The following is a 25,155-nucleotide window of genomic DNA, read 5'->3' on the forward strand; positions in this document are numbered from 1 at the left end:
GCTGTTACAGTAAAAGAGAATAAATACATATAGACTTTGAGTATACTATATTTTTTACAATGCAGAATCCAGCTTTCTCCAAAAGCTCAGGATTCCCGAAATACCTAAAATATTAAGTGGCATAGCATTTACGCTCGTCTCTTTGAGACATAAGATGTTAAGTCTCAACTAAACATTGTATATTTCATTGTATATAAAAACGTTTCGACCGTGCTTTGAATACAACGCCACGCAATAACAAAGAAGTCGGGACAAACTAAAGATATAAATTACAGCATATGCAAACTTAAAAAGGATGGAGTAGAAAAAACCTTGAGTAGAGGGACTTAGTATTATTTTACTTATATTTTTACTATTTCACTTACCTATATACTTTTTCCTTTTTTCAATTTAGTTAATTATAAAAGAATGCATAATTGGTATTTAACTGTTGCAACAGTTTGTTGGCGAGTTCTGTTATAGTGGGTTTGTTATGAATTTTAAATAATATATTCTAACCGTTTAGTAAGTTACGGAATAATAGAATATTCGCGTGGTGTAGAAAGGCGTCCAATATTGTCGCATTCCTAAGCTCGTTCGAGGAGCCAGGAACGCGGGCATTTGTTCACCGTTACTTGGAAGCCGAGGCTCTGTTCTGTCAGTTATACGAGTACGTGCAATACCAGAGACTACATAACCCAGAGTACATACATACGATGCTAAGTTCTTTTTTTTATGAAAATAAGGGACGTGACGAGCAGGACGTTCAGATGATGGTAGTTGATACGCCCTGCCCATTACAATGCAGTGCCGCTCAGGATTATTGAAAATCCCCAAAAATTCTGAGCGGCAATACGGCTGCGCTCGTCACCTTGAGACATAAAATATAAGTCTCATTTGCCCAGTAATTTCACTAGCTACGGCGCCCTTCAGACCGAAACACAGTAATGCTTACACATTACTTCTTCACAGCAGAAATAGGTATCGTTTTGGTACCCATAATCTAGCCGGCATTCTGTGCAAAAGAGCCTCCCCCTGGTAAAATGTCTTACGGTCTTATTCATAAGGACTAATTGGTTTAAAGTGTCCTTAATATACGTTTTTTAAAAAATGGTATTCATAATAAAACCGCACTGTGGAGGACCGCCACACATCCAGAATTATTAATTAATTAATAATTAATTAATTAACCCATATTAGAGCTAAGACACTCATTATCACGTATAAAAAAAATAATTTGAGGCGAATAAAATTAATTCTTGGACGAAATTCTATATTTAATCTAAACTTATCACCTTAATCTATGTTAACCGAATAACATCGGCGATAATACCGTTATTGTATATTTTATTATAAAGAACGCAAAAAAGAATGCTGGGATAGTTTCTTGCGCCGCTTCTTCTCCCTTTTATATCTTCTTATTATATATTGTTTCCGAAGCGGTGATAGTGTTTGAGAAATTATTGCCTTTTATGCCTTTCACCCCTGTTGGCTCCATAATGTACTTAATTGAAGTTTCCCGCGTAAACTTTGACAATTATTTATCTGTTTGACAACCTTTTGATATTGTAAGTTGTTATTTTTCACACACAAAATCTCGATAAACAGATTAAAATCACGTTTTTTTCTCCGAAATGGTAACATTGTATACATTAGAGGCATCTTAGCGGAGGTTTAGCAAACGATTATGAATAAAGAATTTTATTGAACGGTCAATGGGCTTAGAACACATTTTAATTAATATAGGTTTTTACCTTCGAAAATCGTTTTATTATGTATAAGGAATTTATCTCAAATGTCTTTATTATACAGAGATATTACTTGTAAACACATTTCAGAAAGTCTGATAATTTCTTGCGGCGGTTCTTCTTCTTCACAGCATCACTATTTGCTGAAGTGTATTTTTTTTTAATATTTCAACTTTAGATTAAGGATTGCTCAACTAGATACCGCAAGCGTAGTCGCAAGGTGTGGCAACTAATACAACGCCCAAGTGGACGTACTCGAGCCAATCTCAAACAATGTGTGACGTTGAAGTGCCACATGTCCTGTTAAACTTTGCTAATAATGGAAAAAGATGCCATTGAGTGTCAAGATGCCACGTTTGGTTTTAACATAATAATAATAATTTTTAAAATGATGCCACAGAAGTATTAAGAAAAGATTTTTGTTAATCATCAAACACGCAACGAGAGAATATTACGTGATCAAATATTTTTCTCATTATTAAAACTTCTAAGAAGCAGGTCTATATTGCTTCGTGTCGTTTTAGTCATTAATTAAAACAAAAGAATAGAGCCTATTTACTTGACCTATCGTTGATGATCGTGCGCACGAAAGCCTTATTATAAGGCATTTATTTCGGTGCGTTCAAGGGTATCTAAGACAACATAATTTACTAACGACGTCAACGTCTTTAAATTGGATAGAATACTCAAGTACTTTGACTGACTTGATTTAAATTCCTGTATCCCCTAACTGGGGTAGAGGGCATCCACAGTGCATTACCATCGCAATCGGTCCTGAGCATCTCTCTTAATTTCACTCCAGGTCTTTCCGATGTCTTTCGCTTGGTCAATGACAGCCCGCCGCCAGTTTTGCTTTGGATGGCCACGTTTGCGTTTTCCTTGAGGGTTCCAGTCTAGGGCTTGCCTCGGTATATGATTGGGATCTCTCGGGAGTGTGAGGCCTATCCAGCTCCATTTGCGGCATTTATCTGTTGTTTGATTGGGACTTCATGACAGCGTTGCCAAATATGATCGTTGGAAATTATGTCGCGCCAGTACCGAGGATATTTCGAAGGCATCGAAACTCAGGTAATTTGCTTTGTTAAGGCATTTCAGTTTTTAATATACCTTCGAGCCGGGTTGAGAGTTTTTAGTGTATTATATATAATATATATTATATATTATATATATATTATATATAATATAATACACTAAAAACTCTATATATAGTGTATTATATTCTTTGAACATAGGTACTTTAAAAGACACGGAACTCTTATACGGATTGCTCGTGTCCGTCTGTCACAGCAAATTTGCAACGGAACTTACTGCACCAATTAACTTGAAATTTGGAATTTTAATTTTTTAAGCGAGTAAACTTCTTGTAACACCAGAGGAATCACAAGAGCGTTGCCGCCCTGATAAACCAACGAATAAACATTCATTCTAAAACTGAAAACACATCGAACCTGGAGCTCCGCGGTGAGAGTCAACGGTTCAACCTATTGCGTCACCGACGCTGATTAATATCTATATATACTTATATTATGAAAATGGTCTTTGTTTGAGCCTCAATCACGCCTAAACCACTGATCCTATGATATGAAACTACCGCCATTCGATGCGAAATTTATCCTAGATGGTTTATGGCTACTTTTTCTTTTATTGTTTAATTTATTTCCTTTTAAAATACGGGAACGGCTAGCGAATCCTAAAAACAACTGTATTTTTTTAATTTATAATGAAATATTTAAAAGGAGAATGGGCAAAGTGCTCTACCTACTCAACACTAATGAAACCTATATCAGTGAAAATCTTATTTTAAGTACTTAATTTCGTTCTACGGAAGCACCGCTGTAAGTCACAGTTCATCTTCGTTTGTCACTGTGCGTTTCTTTGTTTTAATCTGGTTTTATTTTTACATTGACCCTAGCTTGTTAAACGGACTATTGAGTTTTACTCTTATTTCAAACTGTGCGCGCTAATTATCGTTTTTGTTATTAAAATGGAAGAAAATAGACGAGAATTATGTGTTGTGTGCAGCCGTTCTGTTTTGCGACAGCGTCGGAGCTTAATACTTCAGAACATACAGTCTAGTCTTTTGTCGATAAATATAAGAAAAACTCTCATGAATTTAGACCTATACGATAGCCGGAATTTGAGTATGGATTTATAAGTTTCTCATTTCCACAGAGGTCCATTCTCCTTTGATTTATAATTTTGTAAGAAAAAATCACATACCAATTTTAGTTTCTTGTAAAATCAAAGAATATGTAATAAGTAGTACAAGTTAAAAAAATCACCAAACTACCCCTAACTTTGACAGTTGGAGCCATACTAATCATTCAATGTAGATAAAAATTGTACGAAAATTTATTAATTGTACACCGATACTGTTTGACATGACATAGTTTTGTAAAGAAAATTGTATTATGTTTGTAATAAATAAAAAATGCTTCTTATTCTGAATTAAATCTATGGCGATCTTGTGCGAGGGAGGTAACCTAGCTCCGCTCGATTCCTTAAGGCCATTGGCTTGGCCTTAACGTTTTTCGGGCTAAAACAATGTACAGATACATGTAGTCATTAAAATATAATGATGGTTAAAGATTGATACCCTACATCTTTCTGTCTAGCATTTTAAACTAATCTGATCTTTGCAATATTTCGGCATTTAACATTAAGATGGTGGTCAGAAATTGAAACACTGAAGCGTCATGGTTAATATAATAATATCGCCATTAAATCCATTATGTTCGGTTTCATCAACCAACAAGTTTCGCTACAGAGATGGTAATTGTACATCGACGGCGAATTGAGCGTTTCGGTATTTTTTTTTTTGTTTATTTTATGAAGGTACATAAAGTTGAATAATTTCTTGTATCACAAGTTGCTTATCCTGACTTATGTACAGTGCTTATTATGCCTCCAGATCCCCTCAAAAGAGTTGTTGCTGAAGCAAACTCGAAGAATCCTGGCAGAATTAGCAAGAACTTGCATCCCTTTTGAACTCGTGTGTTCTGGTCGTTTGACAGGGTTGTCCAACGAATTTTTGAGCCATGGCCATTTGGCCCATGACGTGAAAGAGAAAATTATCCTGGGCTTTCTTTTCAAGTTCAACTGACTCAGGATGACCAAAAATCTATCTCGCGGTGCTTAAGGCGCTTTTCAACTTGGACATTCATCAATCGAGAGGGCTCGATATCGTTCATCCTCCAATCATGCTGCGGATATGTGCTTCTTAATTGGCATCGGTTCTTAACCATCTTTTCGCGTCTCCAGATTACTCAATAGGCGTAGTTAGGAAATGTTTACGCTCAGATCCGTCCAACTACTATTCATTGCCAATACCACAAGGTCACTCAGTTGGCCATCTTATTGTATATCTCAATCATAAGTTTGCGGAGTGGCTGAGTTGAAGGGAGAGGCATTAGGACGGTAAGGGCATAGCGAAAGCCTTCGATAGCGTGTGCCACAAAGGGACTCAGGCGCCTTCCTAAAGGCTTCCCAAGAAGCTATGACATAGGTCTCTAACTTTGTAGCTGAACAGAGTATCAAGGCTGTTATCGACTGTGCATGCTATGACTTAAAAGCCAAAAATAAGACGATAAAAGGCGAATAGCTACTTCAAACAAAATGGATTAACAGAAAAATATTTGTGGCTTGTGAGAAATAACTTTAATTTTCATATGGATATTTTATTTGCATGCATAACACTAAAATTTAATTAGAGCGAGTAATTTAGTTGCAATATAAGAAGATAAGGTGCTCTTATGCAATAGGAAAGCGACCAGCAGAGCAGAACTGACATGCGTGCTTCTGTTTCCTCATAGACGACTTAGCATTGAATATCCAACGTATGCATACTAATATGAAATTAATACGTAAGTGTCCCATCCCTACCACGGCGTTATAAATAAAATTGGCATAAAGTTATCAGAAACCAAGAATATGTAAAATGTTCACAAATTGACATTTTGCTTACGATTTGTTTATTCTGACATATAACGTTTCCCGCGTTTATTTGTAAGGCTGCTTGACATTCGGAAACCTTCAGAATTATTGACAGAAGACAGAAGTATTGACAGTCTTGTCAACGATATTGTAAACATTTTGCATATTCTTTGTTTATCCTCAGGTATAACTTTACACCAAGATTATTAATTGTAAGGCCGTATGAGTTTGTTTCTTTCATTGATACGCTAATCGTTGGATTTTAAAACCTTTTGTACTTCCATTGTTGTTATAATAATATACTAGATGTCGCTAGTTGCAATATAGATCCTACATGGCAAAAACATAGATTCTAGAAGTTCAAATGTCAAATGGTAAAGTCATTCCAATGAAAAGGCTTAGTATTTCTTAGTTAAACAAATTGTAAAAATGACTAAAAAGAAGCTTGATGCTATTTTATAATAATTAGTATATTACAGGCATCCGGTGTCTGTCAAATCTGCTGGTGAATTGAATCCCATTCATGTCAATGTTGGCAATTAATGAAATGGCTGGAATACAACTAGCCAAGTCGTTAAAGCCGATCGTTTTTTGCCATTTAGTTCAAGTGATAATGTTTGATTAGGTGTAGGCTAGTCAACAAGTTCCAATTCGTGTTAATGCTTGACAAAAGTCCTAGAACATGAACGATAGCTGTACTTCGAGGATGCATTAGCAATTATTGTTTATGTTTTTCAAATTTTATTTGTGTATTAAACCTAGAAGTGAGGGTTATCACTTTTAAAAAACATAACACATTGTTTAGATTTACAAGAGCGACATCTCAAGTCAATTTCCTAATATGCAAATATTGGGGTTGAGAAGGTTATCAACTGTAAAGTAGATCCTGTAGATGAAGCCACAGCCTGAGAGTTGAACAAAGCAAATCGAATTTTATAACGAGGCGGTACTCGAACGGTTAGCTCAGTTGGTCTAACCACCGGCACGGAACGCAGGAGGTCGTGGGTTCGAATCCCTCATCGTTCATAAAATTTTGTTTTTCAAATTTTATTTGTGTAAGCAATTAATATCAAGTTCCAACGTTAGTATGGTTAATAGTTGAGATATCACTTTTTAAAATATTGTAAGTTGTAACTTACATATAAATATAATGTAAAGTCAAAGGAGGCAAAGAATAGCAGTAACAGTAGCACTACGCGGCAATAGTAAATGATTAACTTTGACAACCATAAGTTGCAACTTTATTAAATAAATTATTTGTAACTTGTATTTGAATATAACTTAGATAATTGATACGTCTATCTAGACGTCAAAAACAATAGCGGCGAACTGTTAACCTCTATTTTCAGGGACCCATAAACCGCGACGCTCACTAAAACAAAATGACATTCATATCGCCAGTGTATGGCGTAGCTTGCCACGCACACTTAAGTAATAAACCTGGCCTGTTTTCATACGTTGCCTAGCAGCAAGATGCTCTATCTAGACGTCAAGTAGATACTTATAAATGGAATAGGAATAAATAATTTGATTGATTCAAATATTTTTTTCAATCGCAAAAGTTCGAATAAAAATACAATTTTGCCATATAAATTATTTTTTAGAGTTAAACCGTTTCTTGGACATTGCAACATAACTTTATTTTTCTAAAATGAAATATTTTTTCTAAAATAAACGTAGCCTAAGTTACTCCTTATTACATTAGCTACCTGCCAGTAAAAGTCCTGTGAAAATCGGTCCTGGGATTTCAGATATGATTTTCAAAAATTGAAAATATTTTATTTTGGTGTAGGTATACACATGTAGTAGTAAAAACGGTTATTTCAATTTTACAAACAGACACTCCAATTTTATTTATATGTATATAGATATATAAAAAAGGTACCTTTGGTTGAATGGTTGTTTCGACGGGGTCAATGGAAACATAATAGTAACTAGCAACATTATATAAATAGCTAAAGTGTGGTCTCAAGTTTTTCATAGAATAACGTAAATTCCATAAAGTGTCTGGTACTGTGGCTAGCTGAGGAATGCTTTACAGCTAGAGAAATAAAGTAGTTGTCTGTATGTCGCCATTGTATAGTATACGCCTAAATCGGATTTGGTACGCAGTTGAGATGCGATCACTGCGTAGAATGTGTGGGGTAAGACTGATTGATAGAACGCTGTGGTTTGAAAGAGGATGTTGTGACAAGGACTGCAAAAGGAATGCTGAAATGGTTTGGACATGTGGAGCGAATGAGTGAAGAAAGAATGACGCATCAAATATATAAGGCAAGTGTGTGTGGGCAAGTCGGTCGCGGGAGACCTCGTAGTACATTCGTCGACCAAATTGGGGACGTTTTGAGAAAACGAGAGGTCCGAAGCACCCGCAACCGGCGAGCATGTATGAAAAGAGTAATAAATGTAGAGGAAGCGCGTGAGGTTTGTAAGGATAGAAGCAAATGGCATTCTATTGTCTCTGCCTACCCCGACGGGAACAAGGCGTGAGTGTGTGTGTGTGTGTGGATTTGGTACGGCCAGACCATCCGACGGTCCGGTGGGAGTGGAAGGACGCCTCGCATCAAATTGGTCGAGCATCGTACTTGATACGATCTGGACGGTAATAATAATAATTTTGTGCGATGAACAATGCGACATACTATCGAATATGGTACGGTACCGCGTCCGATGGTCTGGCCGGGGAAGGCCGAATAAAATCCGATCTTGTATATATAGCTTAAGGCGTACTAAGATATTGCCCCAAATGACGACCACATCATATGTTATTACTTAATTCTAAGATACCATATTGATTTGTGATTTTTTTTTCTTTATTGATTTAGGGGCTTTTATACGTATGTACATGTCAGCACCATTATAATCTAAGTACATTAAAAAGACAAAAGAAAAACTAAATTCTTAACTTAACAAACTAAAAAAAATGTTAATAAAATCAAAAGCAAGTATATTATTTAATCAAAACAAATCTTATAACTATATTTACAATACTACGACTACATAAAATTAAAACTATCATTACGTGGAAGCGTACCAAGAATACTGGCAGCATTACCCCGTTGGATAGCAAGGCTGATAGCAAAGCAAGTTATATCTATAGTGTTCAAACAATACGACTTAAGGATTCAAATAGACTTATGGCATCCTTAGATGCAGGGCGGGCAAGTATATTTACAAACATGCCCGTATCGAATCTGTTCAAACCCATAAGTCCCACAATTTTGCCTCTACTAGACTGAAATCGGACACATTCCTTTAACAAGTGCTCAACATCCTCAATTGTTCCACATAACTCACATAGAGGTGACTGTGCAATTTTCATCAAAAGATTTGTGATTTAGTTTTACCATATTTTAACAGGATAAGAACAGGATAGATGTTATTACTTTCGTGAATCCTCTCAACACGACCAAACTAAATATATTTTTTTATGAAAAAAAGGGACAAGACGAGCTGGAAGTTCATCTGATGGTAACTGATACGCCCTGCCCATTACAATGCAGTGCCGCTCAGGATTCTTGAAAAACCCAAAAATTCTGAGCGCTCGTCACCTTGAGACAAAAGATGTTAAGTCTCATTTGCCCAGTAATTTTACTAGCTCCGGCGCCCTTCAGACCGAAACACAGTAATGTTTACATATTACTACTTCACGGTAGAAATAGGCGCCGTTGTGGTACCCATAATCTAGCCGGCATCCTGTGCAAAGGAGCCTCCCATTGGTCAATATATATTATGATTTGGTAAATAAGAAGGTTAAGATTTTTTGCGAAGGTGTTTAACAACGTTTATTATACAATATTATATATTATTCTTAGCACAGTACAGTCCGGTATGATAATCCGAAGTTACATGAATGTGCAATGAATTTTCACGTAATGAAGGAGATTTAAATTCGTATAGAAAGTGTACAACGTTATATAAAGATGCATTTTGTACAAGATATCTCGATTAATATAACCGAAATTATGTGAAATATAAATAAGTAGTTTTCATCCGTGACTTCGTCCGCATTATCGAATAGCGCCCGATTTACTTTTTTTTTTAACAATAAGGGTAATTAATGCGCCCTGCCCATTACAATTATGTGCCGCTCAGGATTCTCGATCAGACCTTGATTTAGACCGATACACAATAATGCTTATACTTCATAATTGGTCTCCGCTGCGCTCCAACTAGATATCGCACTACCTAAGAACAGTAGCTTTATTACGGCAACGATTAGATGCTTGTGTGTGTGGCATTTTGACACTCAATGATATCTTTCAAATTTTGTAACTTACGCTTAGTGTTATTTTACATTGAAATTAATAAAATACAAAATACTTACTGATGATATATTGTGGTCCCAGTGCCTTTCTTATTTCTTGTAGTATTATTTTTACAAAGTTTTACTACGCAGCCCGGCATTTTAGTTTCAATTATTAGCAAACTTTAACAAAACACGTGGCACATCAATGTCACATATTGTTCAAGACTGGCTCGAGTACGTCTACTTGGGCGTAGTATTAGTAGCCATCCTGTGCGACTACGCCTGTCGTATCTATATGAAGCGGAGACCAATCCTTAATCTAAGCCCATACCAAATTATTCTTTCTTGATCTATTAGTTTAATCTTAAATATAATATTGAGTGACAATGCCATTGCCATTAAAAACCCATCTTTCTATATTTCCTCCGCTGTATGTATAAAAAAAATACATTTTAAAAATAGAACGAAAATGTTTAATACCGACGCCATCTTTGAAACGTTATATTAACCTGGCTGTTTAGCTGTCGTAATTGTTGCACTGCTTTAACTGGAGCAGGGCTTGTGTTGGTTTCCATTCAGCCTCAAGATCGCATATATCACTATTTAGCAAGACACGAGATGGACGCACAATGCAGAGTGATTGTATGTACAATGGATCACTCCGGATATTAACGTAAGTGGTCATCGATCACGAGTTTAGAAGAGGAAATGTATTTTACATCTAGCGCTAATAAATAAGGGTTTTGAATAAGTACAAAGTCAAATAAAAATTGGTAGTGAAGCAATGTCTGGATAGAAGGGCTAGTGAACCCTTGGGTCACTAAAGCCTTATATAAAGCGTTTATTTTCATGTAAACTTTTCCCATTTCTATAATTTTTGGTTTTGGAAGTGAATCTGAAATTATCTGGCCTTTTCAACACACAATAGTAGATGATAAATAAAATTAGTTCACCATTTAACGTGCTGGCGATGTAGCATTGTTTTTTTTATGATAATAAGGGACGAGACGATTAGGACGTAAGGATATGGAAGCTGAGAAACATGAATAGACAAATAATTAAATTGCTCAGTGGAAGAGCACTCGCACGGAACGCGGGAGGTCGCGGGTTCGAGTCCCGCATCGTTCATAACTTTTGTTTATAAATCTAATTTGTATAATTAATCCTAGAAGTGAGGGTTATCACTTGATAAAATAACAAATTGTGTAAACGTGAATAGCTCGTTAGTTTGATGGAATATCCCCATGAGGTGGATGGATGAACCTCACGGATCGAAGCTATTTTTGGACCTCACAAGTATTGATGCATTGAGGGCCGAAAAAATATTTCTTGTATTTCTTTCATAACTAACCTAGTAGAGAATCACAAACCGCCGTTGAGTTTCTTGTATGTTCTTCTCACGAGCTCTACTTTTTCCGATCATATGGTAGACTGAGTAACTTGCCTGGTGTTTTCACACCAGGACCTGGTAGAATGTGTAAGGTGACTAAATTTAATGTAAGACATACTTGTACCCACATTTCAGCGAATAAACTATTATTATTTATTTATCTGTTATTTAAATGAAATATTTATTTATTAAATTCCGTCAACAAGGTATACACTAATATAAACACAGTATAATACAAAAACAATAACATTCACATGGTAAGTGATGCCTCAATTATAGGCGAAAATGACATGCTATTCAATTAAATTAAGCCACAAAATAAAATAAGAACTATAATATATTATCTATCTACGAATACAATCTTAGTATAAATTTACACAAAATATTATCGAAAAATAACGATTGAGGTCATCCCTCCCTTGAAAGAACCGTTTTAATATAGTGAAACCGTTTTATTATAGTGAAGATTCAAAGGCGTTTAGTTTAGGTATATTTTAATAAGGTTTTTAATATGACTTTGACTTTAGGATCTCAAACTCTTGACACTTCAATCAAGAAATAATAAAAATTCCACATGAGAATTGCAGCACTCTAACGATCCAAGACTTGAGAGTCTGTTTCATTGCTCAACCAATCAACAAAATTACTGACACTGCAGTTAACTAGGAATTCCCGCTTTATTGGTTATAAAAAGGATTCAGTGATAAAATACGGAAACCCAGACGATTATCACTGTCGGTTTATTATGCGAATAATTACTTGGCTGCTATAAATATACCGCAATGAAACGTGTTCACAACGATAGCCACATATGGAATATCTTATCATGAGTTCATTGCGTTTTACTACCAAAGCCGCTTGAGTTTTTCTAGGAACAAGCTGGTATAAAGATGATTTATTGTTTATATTTATTATCATTTCGTTTTTTCTTGCCATCTAATGGATAGTTCTGTTGCAAACTTACCTGACTCTCGCTTTTTTAATCTCTTCCTCACACTAAGAAAGAGGGTAAACAGATAATTTATGTATGTATACAGCTATAGACTATAAATGAAATTTGGTTTAAATTATGCGAGATAGCCTAAGCCACTTTTAAAGTGAAACTTTTATTACATCGTCTCAAACTTTTTTCGTCTGTGCGTTGCATGTCGCGTGACAGTCGGGCGGCGCCTATAGTTCGCAGCAGTTGACCGTGTAGTGTATAGACTATTACTCTTTTGTGCCAGTGTTCCACGCTATTTTGTTTGTTTTTTAGTCAAATGTCTATAATGTGAAAAAATATTTCACTTTTACCGTGGTTTCAAAACCACACAATCCTTTCCTTAATAGATTCTTAAAACATTACCCTATCAAATTTTCAAAATACTAATTAAGTATTTATACTAAATTATTATTTGATATTACGAAAGAACGTTATGGGACCCTTCTAAGTTGTCAGAATTAACTACAGGTCTTTTTACAGCCTCTTTTTAACAAATTTTTTTTACCAAATTACTAAACAACGTCACTACTCTATCCTTATATTTTTTGTTCAAATAAATGTTCCTAAATCTATCTATACTAATAAATGGATTGCCGGTTTTTTCCCTTCGGTCATATTGCGAAAACTACTGAGCCGATCGGAATAATACTTATACCATAAGATGCAGCGTACTTATCTAAAACTTTTACTGTCTTACAAATAAACTTGGTGTAAGGTTATATCTGAAATTGATGATTGGTTTGTTAAGACGTATAACGTTTCCCGCGTTTATTTGCAAGGCTGCTTGACATTCGAAAAACTTCAGAATCATTAGCACTTTGACAGCCGCCATTCCAGTGGTATTCACCACCATTTTCAAGACGTCAAAAATATTCAGACCCATTTTATTTTTATGATATAATATTTTACAATGTTATAATATAGGTACTTACAACCTCTAATAAGATTGTTGAATAAAATCGAATAATCCAAACTTATGCATAATCAATGACCAATGTCGTATTACTTCTTGTAATAGAAATTATTATTTAATAGCAACATTAGTAATAAAATGATAATAATAATTAACGACAACGAAAGTAGTTTTACACTTAACGATGTTTTAGGTATTGCAGAACATTTCCTGTGGCTCAAAGAAGCGGAAGTATTTTTGGAACGACATTAAAATATGTGGAACAACTTTCCATGAATGTAGCAGGTACGACTAATTTGCTTGGTATATCTTATAAACTAACAATTTATGTATGAATAAATCAATTTATCTTATAGAAGGGGTAGACCTAGGCGGACGTTTCAAGATCAAATCAGGGACGTCTTGAAAAAAGGCCAGGTCAAGAGTACCCTAAACCGGAGAGCATGTATGAAAGGAATAATGAAAGTGGACGAAGCGAAACAAGTATGTAAGGATCGTAGCAAGTGGAAAGAAGTGGTCTCTGCCTACCCCTACGGGAAAGAGGCGTGATTTTATGTAGGTATGTATGTATGTAAATCAATTTATAGGAATATATCCATAAGTAACTATAACTACATATTTAGTAATTTCAACTGGAAACATTTGGAATAAGATGGTAAAAGTTAATTGTGCACTGTACAGCCTTGTAGGCTACTTTTCATTTTCGAGCGTTCCAATTCAATCACGCGTAGGTACCTAATCGGGAATATCTAATTGTCGCACACGACTTGCCTTGATTATTTTCGTAAAAACAATATATTATATAAGATTTAAGTCATTATTTGGAAGTTATCAGCAAATTACGATTAACATATAAAAGTATAAACTGATTTTAACCTCGAAACAACGAATTTGACGTAACGTAAACGACTACAATCAAAAAACCATCGTAAAACCAGGGATCGCAAAGGTTTATCGCTAGACCATAGATAGGTCTAATAGGCTAAAGGCCGTTCCCAATTTACTACCTTCTACTGTCAGTAATTAGCTATCAATAATCTAAAGCTGTCCCAATATACCCGATAAGTCATTCTTATCGCCTTATCTTGGGACGCGTGAATTTCAATTTCCAAACAAACTTCTATCGCTGGTACGCTATACGTCGTCCCATTGACAGACAGCGTGTATGGATAATGAGTTACTGTCGATAAGTTTATTGGGACTGAAAAGTCAACGATAGTTACGATTTTTATCTCAAGTAAGAGATAGACTGAATATTGGGAACGGTCGTAAAACGTGTTTTGTAATAAGACTTTTACTTAGACCATGGTTTAAATATGATTTAGACCTGGTTTTTTTAGATAGTCCGTGTCTTGTAATAAGACGCATTATGTTTTTAGTTATAATTACTGGTTATCGAAATTCGAACCTATCATAAATACAAATAGAAAGTTGTTAGTCATAATATACTTTTATAATCATCAACTATTATTATTCCCGACCACTCTTGTTTGAAGTTGAGCATTTGAAACTCAATGATCGCCAGTATCCACACCTATCTGTCGCGAACACGATATGTTGCGGTAGTGCACTTGTACGTTTGTGGTCTGCTTTAAGGTGTGGGTGTTTCTATAGTTACAGACGGATGAGACATTATTTTAATAGTATTTCAGGAGTTGTTTCAATGATTCCAATCGATAATCAAGTGTGTTGTGTGTCTTTTATGCACATTTGCGACCACGTACCGGAAGACGCAGTGTTGGTAGTAGGGCTTCCAATCCGCGAGATGCGGGATTACGGGTTTTTATTATGATTATTCAGAATTTGTTAGTGTTTTTTTTTTGTAAAAAATAACAGTATAATTGATTGATCTCATTTTAATAGTAATATGTACGTAAATAAATGTGGAGTTGATAAATTCATTGTTTTTAAAATGTGCATATTTTCAATATACGGCATCCCGCAAATACCGAGATCCCGCGGGATTGAAAATTCGTAGTCCAGCAAATGCCGAGATTAAATACAGGCCGCGGGATTGGAAGCCCTAGTTGGTAGGCCCCCCACAAGATGGACTGACGATCTGGTCAAGATCGCCGGAATACGTTGGATGAGGGCAGCGCAGGACCGATCGTCGTGGAAATCTTTGGGGGAGGCCTTTGTCCAGCAGTGGACGTCTTCCGGCTTATGATGATGATGCACATTTTTGAAGACAGTAACAAAACACACTTAATGACGGATTCCGTAATGAGACAACTTCTAGAATTCGCACCTTAGACTCAGTCAATCAGTCCGTCAATATTATCTCTAAAAATCACATAATTTAAAGCAGTAAAGATGCTAAGTCGAGCTTAATGTAATTGAAAGAATATCAAACCAGGCAAGTAAAGCTATTAGTCATTAACCCAGTAAGTAACAACAGCAGTCGTCATCGCGCCCTATAGCCACCTATAGCCTATAGCTGTGACCCACAACCTCGTCACCATAGCAACTAATTGCGTGCAGTGTTTTCAAAACAGCTGAAAGCTGAAACTTGCACTTGTTATATCGTTACTGTACAGTGATCTTTACTATTCGTAAATTGTAACAGTTTAACCACTTACGGCCGTTTTCAATAACGTATTTCTATCTCTTTCAATTACTAATACATCGCTGTCACCGTTTGATGTAAAGATCTTATACATCCATAATTTAAAGCTCAACTCTTTGTAAAAAGAAATTTAAGCCCTAACTGGCTATCGTTAGAACATCGGAGGTGCAAAGACTACATAGGACCGTTTCCTCTTACCCGAAAGGCACTAATCTCCACCTCGTATTTTGAATTCTACATATGTAGGTACGTGTAAGGTTCGCAAAGTATACGCGATTAGACATCGAGTTGCGATAAACAGCTCGTGAATACTTACCTACGACCTAGGGTTATCCTTTATTTATATATCTAATATATAATCGTGTCATGGTGTTAAACTTTGAACTCTCTCGGCTTGACCGATTCTCATGAAATTTTGAGTGCATATTGGGTAAGTCTGAGAATCGGACAACATCTATTTTTCATCCCCCTAAATGTTAAGGGTGGTCCACGGCAATTTTTTTTACATTTTTTTTTAAATTTATTATGAGTCAGCATTAAAAAATACATACAACTTCAAATTTTGACCCATCAACAGTTACTTTTCTATCGCGATTTTAATATCGGCAATACAACGTTTGCTGGGTCAGCTAGTATATATATATATTATTTATAATCGCTCATAAAATGCTCACAGAATACCTTTATTGATTTATGGTGTATGTGGATGATGCAGCTACTGTACTCAATAACTTTTGTATTAATTTACATTTACTTTTTTGACTTACTCGTGTAAGACATTGACTATTTGACGTTTGAGTGTGTTTGTTGCATCATTTTACATATTATATTGTTCTTAATTGAAATGATTTGTAAATCGAAGTAAACGTAAATCTTGATATAAAAGAGTGGCAATGAGTTTTTTGCTACTTCTTCTCATTAGCTCAACCCTTTACGAAGAAGCGGTAGATTCAATAAGAAAAATATTTTATGACTTTCATAGGTGTCATTTCCGAAACTAACATGCCATCATGTTAACCTTTCCACTTTTCCTAATCAAATCCTATGCGGTATTATTCCTAGTAGTTAAGTGTAAGCAAGCCTTTATTTGTATTACATTGTGAGGTTATGTGGAACGAAATGATGCGTGTTCGGTTCTGGACGTGACGTGTAATGAGATAGTGGATATCCTCAATGTCTGTCTATAATTATATCATTATGGAAATGTACATCACGCAATGCTTTGATTGTTATACAAGTTATAATGATAAAATTAGTACAAAATTTTATACAGAAATACCTCGTAGTATCATGTTAATGTTCTGTTAGTTTGAAAACCTTAGATCTTGTATATTCCGGGCGACACAATACGTCATTATCCGTAATCTATAATACAAACAATTTTTTTTTAAATCTCCAGGTGTATAATTTTTTTATTTATTACCTCCATTGCAATAAATAATATATATGTTTTCAGAAATTTTCTGACATTTGCGACATTCCCTAATTTGTTTTTGAAGTAAAACTTCTTTAGGCGTGACTTGGGGGTAACTCAGAATATTTTTCTGACTGAAGTAACGTAAGTACTTCCGGCAGAAAAAAGTCAATTGAAACAATTATTTTTAACCATTACAATTTAATGTTTTAAAAAAAAATTTCAAACAGTAATATTTTCTGAAAATCTCCAAATGTATTTGTTTATTCAAGACTACTTTTTTAATAAATAAAAGTTCTCAGTATGACGTTTGCGACATTCGTTAATTTTTCTTCGTCCATTGGACAGGCTAAAGGTTCGAGCTTATACAGCCATTATCGTTAATATTCAATAACAACGTTATATATATAAATATATGTGTTATAATAATAATTTAATCTTCAATTTCTGAGTCTAATATTTATTAATAACACGGCTTTAATTAAAGTACGTATATAGTTAATGGTATAAATTAAATCTTCTTGTCTTTCAACTTTTTAAGAATATATTTTGTTATATACTGGATGTCCTAGAATAGGTGGGACAAACAAGGGCAAACGACAATAACCTAATTTGACTATGAGCTTTCAGATATGCAAAAAAAGTATATATATGTATCTGTTAATTATTCATTAAGATAATTATAATTAAGTTTTACTTCAATTGCGCGTAAAGATTACATGCACACACTTTTTTTTCCTGCAGTGTTTTGCACTGGGTGCGTGAAATGAAAAAATGAAATGTCAATGTATATTCACAACATTACAACTGCGTAATACCTCTCGCTCTCCGTCTAAATCCGTGTCTATACTTAACTGTGTTAACAACTTGCGTAATTATCAATTTAAATAATATACGAAATTCAACTGTAATTAATTTCTAACCTACATTTATGAACATTATTTACATAACTGATACTGTAATAAAATCTTATAAAACATATTATTTTCCAATCGTGTTTTTATGCGGCATGTAGTAACGCAATAGTGTCCCTTTTATACAAAAATTACGAATAAAGCCACAGTTTAAAAGTGATATTCCTGCAATTGAAGATTAGAATATAAGAGATAGTAAATTGCACCTTCGCACGACACGCCATAAGTTAGGATATCATCCCCACCATCTGGATGTGTGGCGGTCCTCCACAATGCGGTTTTCAAGGAGCTTTCTTCTACGTACTACAAAGCTGTGGAATGAGCTTCCTTGTGCGGTGTTTCCGTGACGATACGACATGGGTACCTTCAAAAAAAGCGCGTACACCTTCCTTAAAGACCGGCAACGCTCTTGTGATTCCTCTGGTGTTGTAAGAGAATGTGGGCGGCGGTGCTCACTTAACACCAGGTGACCCGTACGCTCGATTGTCCTCCTATTCCATAAAAAAAAAAGACAATATGTGTTTTCTTCAATGACGACATATAGATAAATCACGTCGCATAAAAATAAAGCTTAAACATGGAACATACCACAAATTAGACTATAATGAGCTTCGACTGCAATATCTATACATTGCCGCATTTACTCCTCCTTTAAGCAGTAATGTAAAACATTTTTTTTTAATTTAGAACCCGATTCAGTTAGGGACACGACTAGGGAGAAAAATGTGCTAACATTGTGTTTAAAGCACACTTTTGCCGTTCCGCTATCAGACTGCGAATGATATGTCCTTATAATATGTGTATAGAACGTGATAAGTTAGTTTTCATTAATCTTTCTATCCATCTATATATATATATAAATGAATTGCTGTTCGTTAGTCTCGCTAAAATTCGAGAACGGCTGGACCGATTTGGCTAATTTTGGTCTTGAATTATTTGTGGAAAGAAGAGAAGAGAAGGTTTAAAAGGTGAATAAATAAGAAAATGCTGCTAAATTAAATTAAAAAAAACAACAAATTTGTGTTTCCTTTGATGTGTCCATACATCATTTCTATGAAAGAATTTATTGACGTACGGTTTGACAGTTCTGCTGTGAAACAATTTCATTACGACAGCAGGGTGCATATTTTATGAAGTAATTCTTGTTTTTATGATATATTATTGACAAATTCATAAAAAAAAACATTTTATTTATTATTTACAGAACAGCGTCTGTCGGGTCAACTAGTAATAAATAAAATTCGCATTACTGTCAGCATATTATCATATGCAACTCGTGTTCGTGAAACAAATGTCTTTGAAAGCGAGCTGTGACTCAACGCTGCACATCCAGATAGTGACGTATAACGATGAGTTTCATTACGGCATAGTCATGAAACACTTCCACTGCTAAAATTCCCACGAGTTGGATGGTAAATTAAGTGAGTTTCTATCAACGTTGGTAAATTTCTTAAACTAATTCACTTTTGACTTCAATTTATAACGACACTTCAGTTCAAAAGTGTATTCAATTGAAGTTTCTTAAAAACTTTCCTTCTCTTTCAGTGCGGACATTATTTTTTTGTTGTGGTTGCCGAAATTACTTTCGATTATGAGATACTAATAAAAACGAAAGTGTAATGTGAGATTCCGAAACACTTTGTAATACTTAATTACCTTTAAAAGTACATGTATTAAAAACGTTTAATATATTAATATTAAACAAACAAATTTAATTTTTATGACACTCATCAAGGGGAGAACTAGAGCTCACTTTTTTATGGAAAAAAAGGACAAACGAGCGTACGCTGGTGTTAAGTGATCACCGCCGCCCACATTCCCTTGCAACACCAGAGGAATCACTGAACGATAGGTGATCACTGCCACCTATAAATCACTTCTGCTACGCCTTGAGTGAATTTAATGAAGAAATTCAAAGCAATTGAAAATGTTATTATAAGAATGGAAAACGCAACCCAAGCTGCGAAAAAGAAATGGTGATGCTTAAGTGGACCTAATGCAGTGTCAGTAAAAGTAGAACAAAGTTCGTGCGTTTTCAATCCGGAAATTATGATGTCAAATATGCATCTCCACAGACATGGATCCAAATAGACGCTGCGAGTGTATGTACTTTGCGTGTCAAAAAGAGGTCATCCTTTGACGCTTTTATGTTATTATGATTTATAATACATTGCCGATTTTAGTAATAAGCAATACCGTCTATTGATGTACTGAAAACGTCAAATAATGATGAGGTGAGTGGCTAAACGTTAGGCTCGATGCACTGGCATTTTTAACGACGTCACAATAGCTACAAAAAAAAGGGTACGCTTGGTTTTCATACGACGGAGAGATTTGCGTTATCTACTTGGATCTATATCTGTGTGCATCTCGCTCTGGTCGCCCTGTTACGGATAAAATGGACGCCATTTTGGAAAAATGGGAGTGAAATCGCATATAGATATTAGTACATAGTAACGACATTGCTGAAGAACTGAGAGTTAACCCCAAAACAGTTTGACCCATTTGAGAAAGAAGAGGTGAACAAAAAAGTTGATTTGCCAAAAAGCATTTCTCTATAGCAAATACCACTTCCGAGGTAAGTAATAAATGGCGCTAAGCTTCATAATGACACAACTATGACAAACACTCATTTCATCTGCAGTCCCTCTGAAAACGAGATCTGGAGAACTTTTACGCAAAAATCTAATGTTAAAACACAGTTACAATTACACGCGTTTTAATCCTTTAAAAGTATTTTATTTAAATGTTTAACACTCCCGTTAATTAAAAAAAAAATAGTATAGTTGGGATGCTTTCCTTTACATAATGAGAGCTCCTAAATATATCTAAATCACATCCTCAAAGCCTATAACCTAGAGGTGCAGTATCCTCAGGGGCTTTAGTGGGGCAAGTTCTCTGCCTTGAGTGGAAGGGATTAGAGGCTCACACTCCATTAAGATGTGTTAAGGTTTTTCACAGGATTCTTGGCAAAATCTGCATAGGATGGATTGACTGCGAGCAATTTTTACAAAAAGGATACCCTGGATAACTGATCAGATTCTATCAGGGCACATCATGAAGAAGTGCTTTGTGATAACTATTAAAAATTGTAATCGAATACTTTTCAATATATTGTGGAATAGCCAGTAGGTATTATCTACGGACCTTTAAGCTATTGTATGAATCCCGTGATTCAGAGTCGCATATTTTGAAAGTGTTTTTAAGCTTTTCTTAGGTACCTTGTCTCTGAAAGGATGGCGCGGCTCTTTGCTCGCAAGATCAGCGAGAATACCAAAATTAATTGTAAGCTACAAATATTTATGGAAATCATGTATTTTTTACATTTTATTTTGATTTAGAAGGCAATATTTAAATTAATCTTCATACTAAAATCGAAACACGGAAATAATACTTTGCGGTTTTCGATATATCTGTGGTCTGATAACAAAGAGATGTTTAGATCTATTCCTTGAGTGATGTAACTTTGCAGCAATGATAGGAGTGGAAGTTCATAGCTGAGGAGATTTTTTTTTACATGTCGTTTTCATGAAATAAGTAGTTGATATATATTTTTTTTATTATTTACACTATGAACACAATTCATATATTGGATGCACTTAGTACCTAGTACAAACAAAATTGATATTGTATATACTTCAATTGTAGTCTTGTAGAATACTTTTGGCTTTAAGAGAAGCCAGTGAGTTTATGGAAATTTTCACAGGCTCACCATTTTTTCTAGACATATCAATTAATTATTATTATAATACCTTAAAACAAGGTAAATACATTTTCTCTACAACATTTTGAAGCAACTATCACTTATCTTTAAAAAGTTCCCGTGCTCGTTTCTGGTCTTTATCAGTTACACTTTGCAATATCTAAACTCTTTCAAACGAAAGAAATATTTTTGAAACCGTTATCAATGGCGGATATGAGGTAAGAAATATACAAAAGAGGACTCTTGTTTTGAAGTAGGCAAATAAAAATAAAGATAAGGTAATACCTAATATAATTGGAGTTTCAGGCATTCATAGCAAAATGCAGTCTTAGATTCATCTGACACTTGCTTGATTGATTATTGAAAAGACCCAAAACGCGTATCAGTTTTTTAATAATGGGACCAATCTAGGAGTTTACTCTCGAACGAATAAAAAATTCAAATCGATAAATAAACAGCTAAAATATGAGGTAATAAATATATTATAGTCGAAATTGAGAACCTCCTCTTTTTTGACGTCGGATGAAAAATGTAAAGACTATTCAAAAAAAAAAAAACATAATCTCAGTTTATGGCTTTTATAGCGAAAAGGAATCTTTACCATTCATCTAATTAGTATTCTCTAGTAATTCTAGTGAAGTAGAACTACTAATTAAGTATAAGTAAAGTAAGTAGGTATATTAAATACAAAAATAAATCTTCGAAACGTCTGATTGCCACCAGGGACTTCCATTAAATTTTCATTGTATAATCCCAATTTGATTGTACAAAAGAAATTATCCGGTATGAGTAAGCTACCTGCGCTCGTCCATTATTTGATTTTGAAACGGATGTCTGAATAATTCTGAGAGTTGTAAAAGCTGTTATGATGAAAAATAGAAAAAAATACTGTCATGATGTATGTACTTTAAGTGCGAATGGTTAAAATTGCTCAGACATAAACTGCGTAACTAATAACTTATATTAACGATTTGGCAAAATTAGAAAAACCTCTCACACTTTTAAATTAATTATATTTTATATGGCAATATTTCTGTAGGCACCTTTTTAAATTATATTATTCAAATACTTACTCTGAAATGTTTCATAGATTATAAACTGAATCCATAACTTTAATCGGATTTTCATATATATCATCACTATCTAGTTTAGATGAGTTTAGATAGTATTAAATTAAGTCCAATAATATTAAAAATAGCTAGCCCGCCAAAAACCCTCAGTAATAACTCGTATAATATTCTGGGGTCATAATTATTGTGTTGTCAAAAATTTTTTGTGACTTCGCAAATTATTAGGGTAGGTACACTGTTCATAAATTTTTCATAAATTAGTACTCCTTAAATAAAAAAATAATTTTATATATAACTTACCAATTAAATTTTATAATCCTTAACTTCCAACTTAACTGTATTCATAACACAATTTATCTGTTTTGATAAACAAAACTTCAATTATTGATATGTCAAACTATCGCCATTTTCCCGCGTTTTGTGCTGGACACTGCAGTTACCTACGTTCGTTCTTACGCGCGCATTGCTATCAACTGAAGTAGCGAGGAGCGAACTAGCGACTAGTAAGAGTAACTTAGTAAGTAGTATCCTAGTAAGTAACTAAGTAGTAAGTACTGACAATCTACCTTAACATTAGCATAACATGAAATAGTTAAGTTAGTGAATAGTTACTAATAAGTAAGTGACAGTTACAGTTCAGACAGAAAACTGTTAGGCGAGCTCTGTTTTCGTTGGATGTCAGGAAGTCGAGCGGGCCGGATGGCATTTCTCCAATCGTGCTTAGAACGTGTGCCCCTGAGTTGACGCCGGTGCTAACGCGTTTATTCCGGCACTCTTATTCCCTGACTCATGGAAGTCAGCCCTTGTCCATCCGATCCAAAAAAAGGAGACAGTTCGGATCCGGCGAACTACAGGCCTATTGCTATCACCTCCCTGCTCTCTAAAATCATATACCTACATACCTAGAGGGTCACCAGTTGATCAACGACCGACAGTACGGCTTTCGCCATGGACGGTCGGCAGGTGATCTTCTGGTATACCTAACACATAGATGGGCGGCGGCTATTGAAAGCAAGTGGGAAGGCCTGGCAGTTAGCCTGGATATAGCGAAGGCCTTTGATCGTAAAGGAGCTTTCTCCCTCGTACTACAAAGCTATGGAATGAGCTTCCTTGTGCGGTGTTTCCGGGACAATACGACATGGGTACCTTCCAAAAAAAGCGCGTACACCTTCCTTAAAGGCCGGCAACGCTCTTGTGATTCCTCTGGTGTTGCAAGAGAATGTGGGCGGCGGTGATAACTTAACACCAGATGACCCGTACGCTCGTTTGTCCTCCTATGTCATAAAAAAAAAAGTTACTTCTGTAGTAGGTATCATCAGTGCCGGATTTAAACTTAATGCCACCCCAATACTGAAATTTTACTAAAACTTATAGTTTATATATTTTATTTTTCAATTGAATTTCTTGAATTATCAATTAAACCAAAAATTATTAATTAACAGAATTAATTAATTATATTGAGCAATCTTGATAAGACTACAAAAGTTTTATTTTCACTTTCAAAATTTTTCACAAACACTTTCTAAATACACCGCTGTGTTATTATTATATACTACAACTCTAACTGTGAAACAATCTTTTAAAACAAATTACCTAACTTATTCTAGTAGTTATATTTTTTTTTTGTGGATCTCCTTGCCAATCGGCAAAAGGCCTCCTCCAAACGTGTTTTTCTTGAGCCACTTTGTTCCAAGTTACGCCTGCCACTTCTCTGATATTATCATCCCATCTTTTCTGGGATGTACCTCTTTTCCTTTGCCCTTCCCCGGGATACCTACCATCTTGTCACTTTCTTACTCCATTTGTCATTTCATCTCTTGTGCACTGCGCAGCCCATCTGTCTGATATCCTGTTCAGCATACTTCTCTCCAAAGCATATTGGCAATTTGCGAGGTTTTAGTCATTTCATGAGTAAGAGTCTATGATCTAATGTAGCAAATAGATACACTCCTCACTACTCAGTAGGTAGGTATGTGATCACTGCCGCCCACATTCTCTTGCAACAGCAGAGGAATCACAGGAGCAGTGCCGGCCCTTGACCGAACTGAAATATTTTTAAACAGATAAAATTTGAAAACAAAATTTTATGAACGATGCGAGGCTCGAACCCACGACCTCTGGCGTGCTGTCCCGTCTGAGCTAACCGTTCGAGTGACGTATCGGCATAAAATCTTGTATGCTTTGTTCAACTCTCAGGTTGTGGCTTCATCTACAGGATCTACTTTACAGTTAATAAACTGCTCAACCCCAATATTTGCATATTACGAAATTGACTTGAGATGTCGCTCTTGTAA

At 35.1% G+C, this 25,155-nt stretch overlaps 1 protein-coding gene across 1 annotated transcript in view; it reads right to left on the reverse strand.

Annotated features, from left to right (window-relative positions):
• LOC126974095 (uncharacterized) overlaps positions 1-23,285 on the reverse strand; it is a 57,327-nt gene extending 34,042 nt beyond the window's left edge. Inside the window, exon 1 of the mRNA XM_050821501.1 lies at positions 23,162-23,285. The gene's annotated coding sequence lies outside the window, so the exon portion shown is untranslated. The remainder of the gene's footprint in view (positions 1-23,161) is intronic.
• Between the last annotated feature and the right edge of the window lie 1,870 nt (positions 23,286-25,155).

The sequence above is a fragment of the Leptidea sinapis genome, chromosome 31 (genome assembly GCF_905404315.1).
Source record: "Leptidea sinapis chromosome 31, ilLepSina1.1, whole genome shotgun sequence".
Classification (NCBI taxonomy): Eukaryota; Metazoa; Arthropoda; class Insecta; order Lepidoptera; family Pieridae; genus Leptidea; species Leptidea sinapis.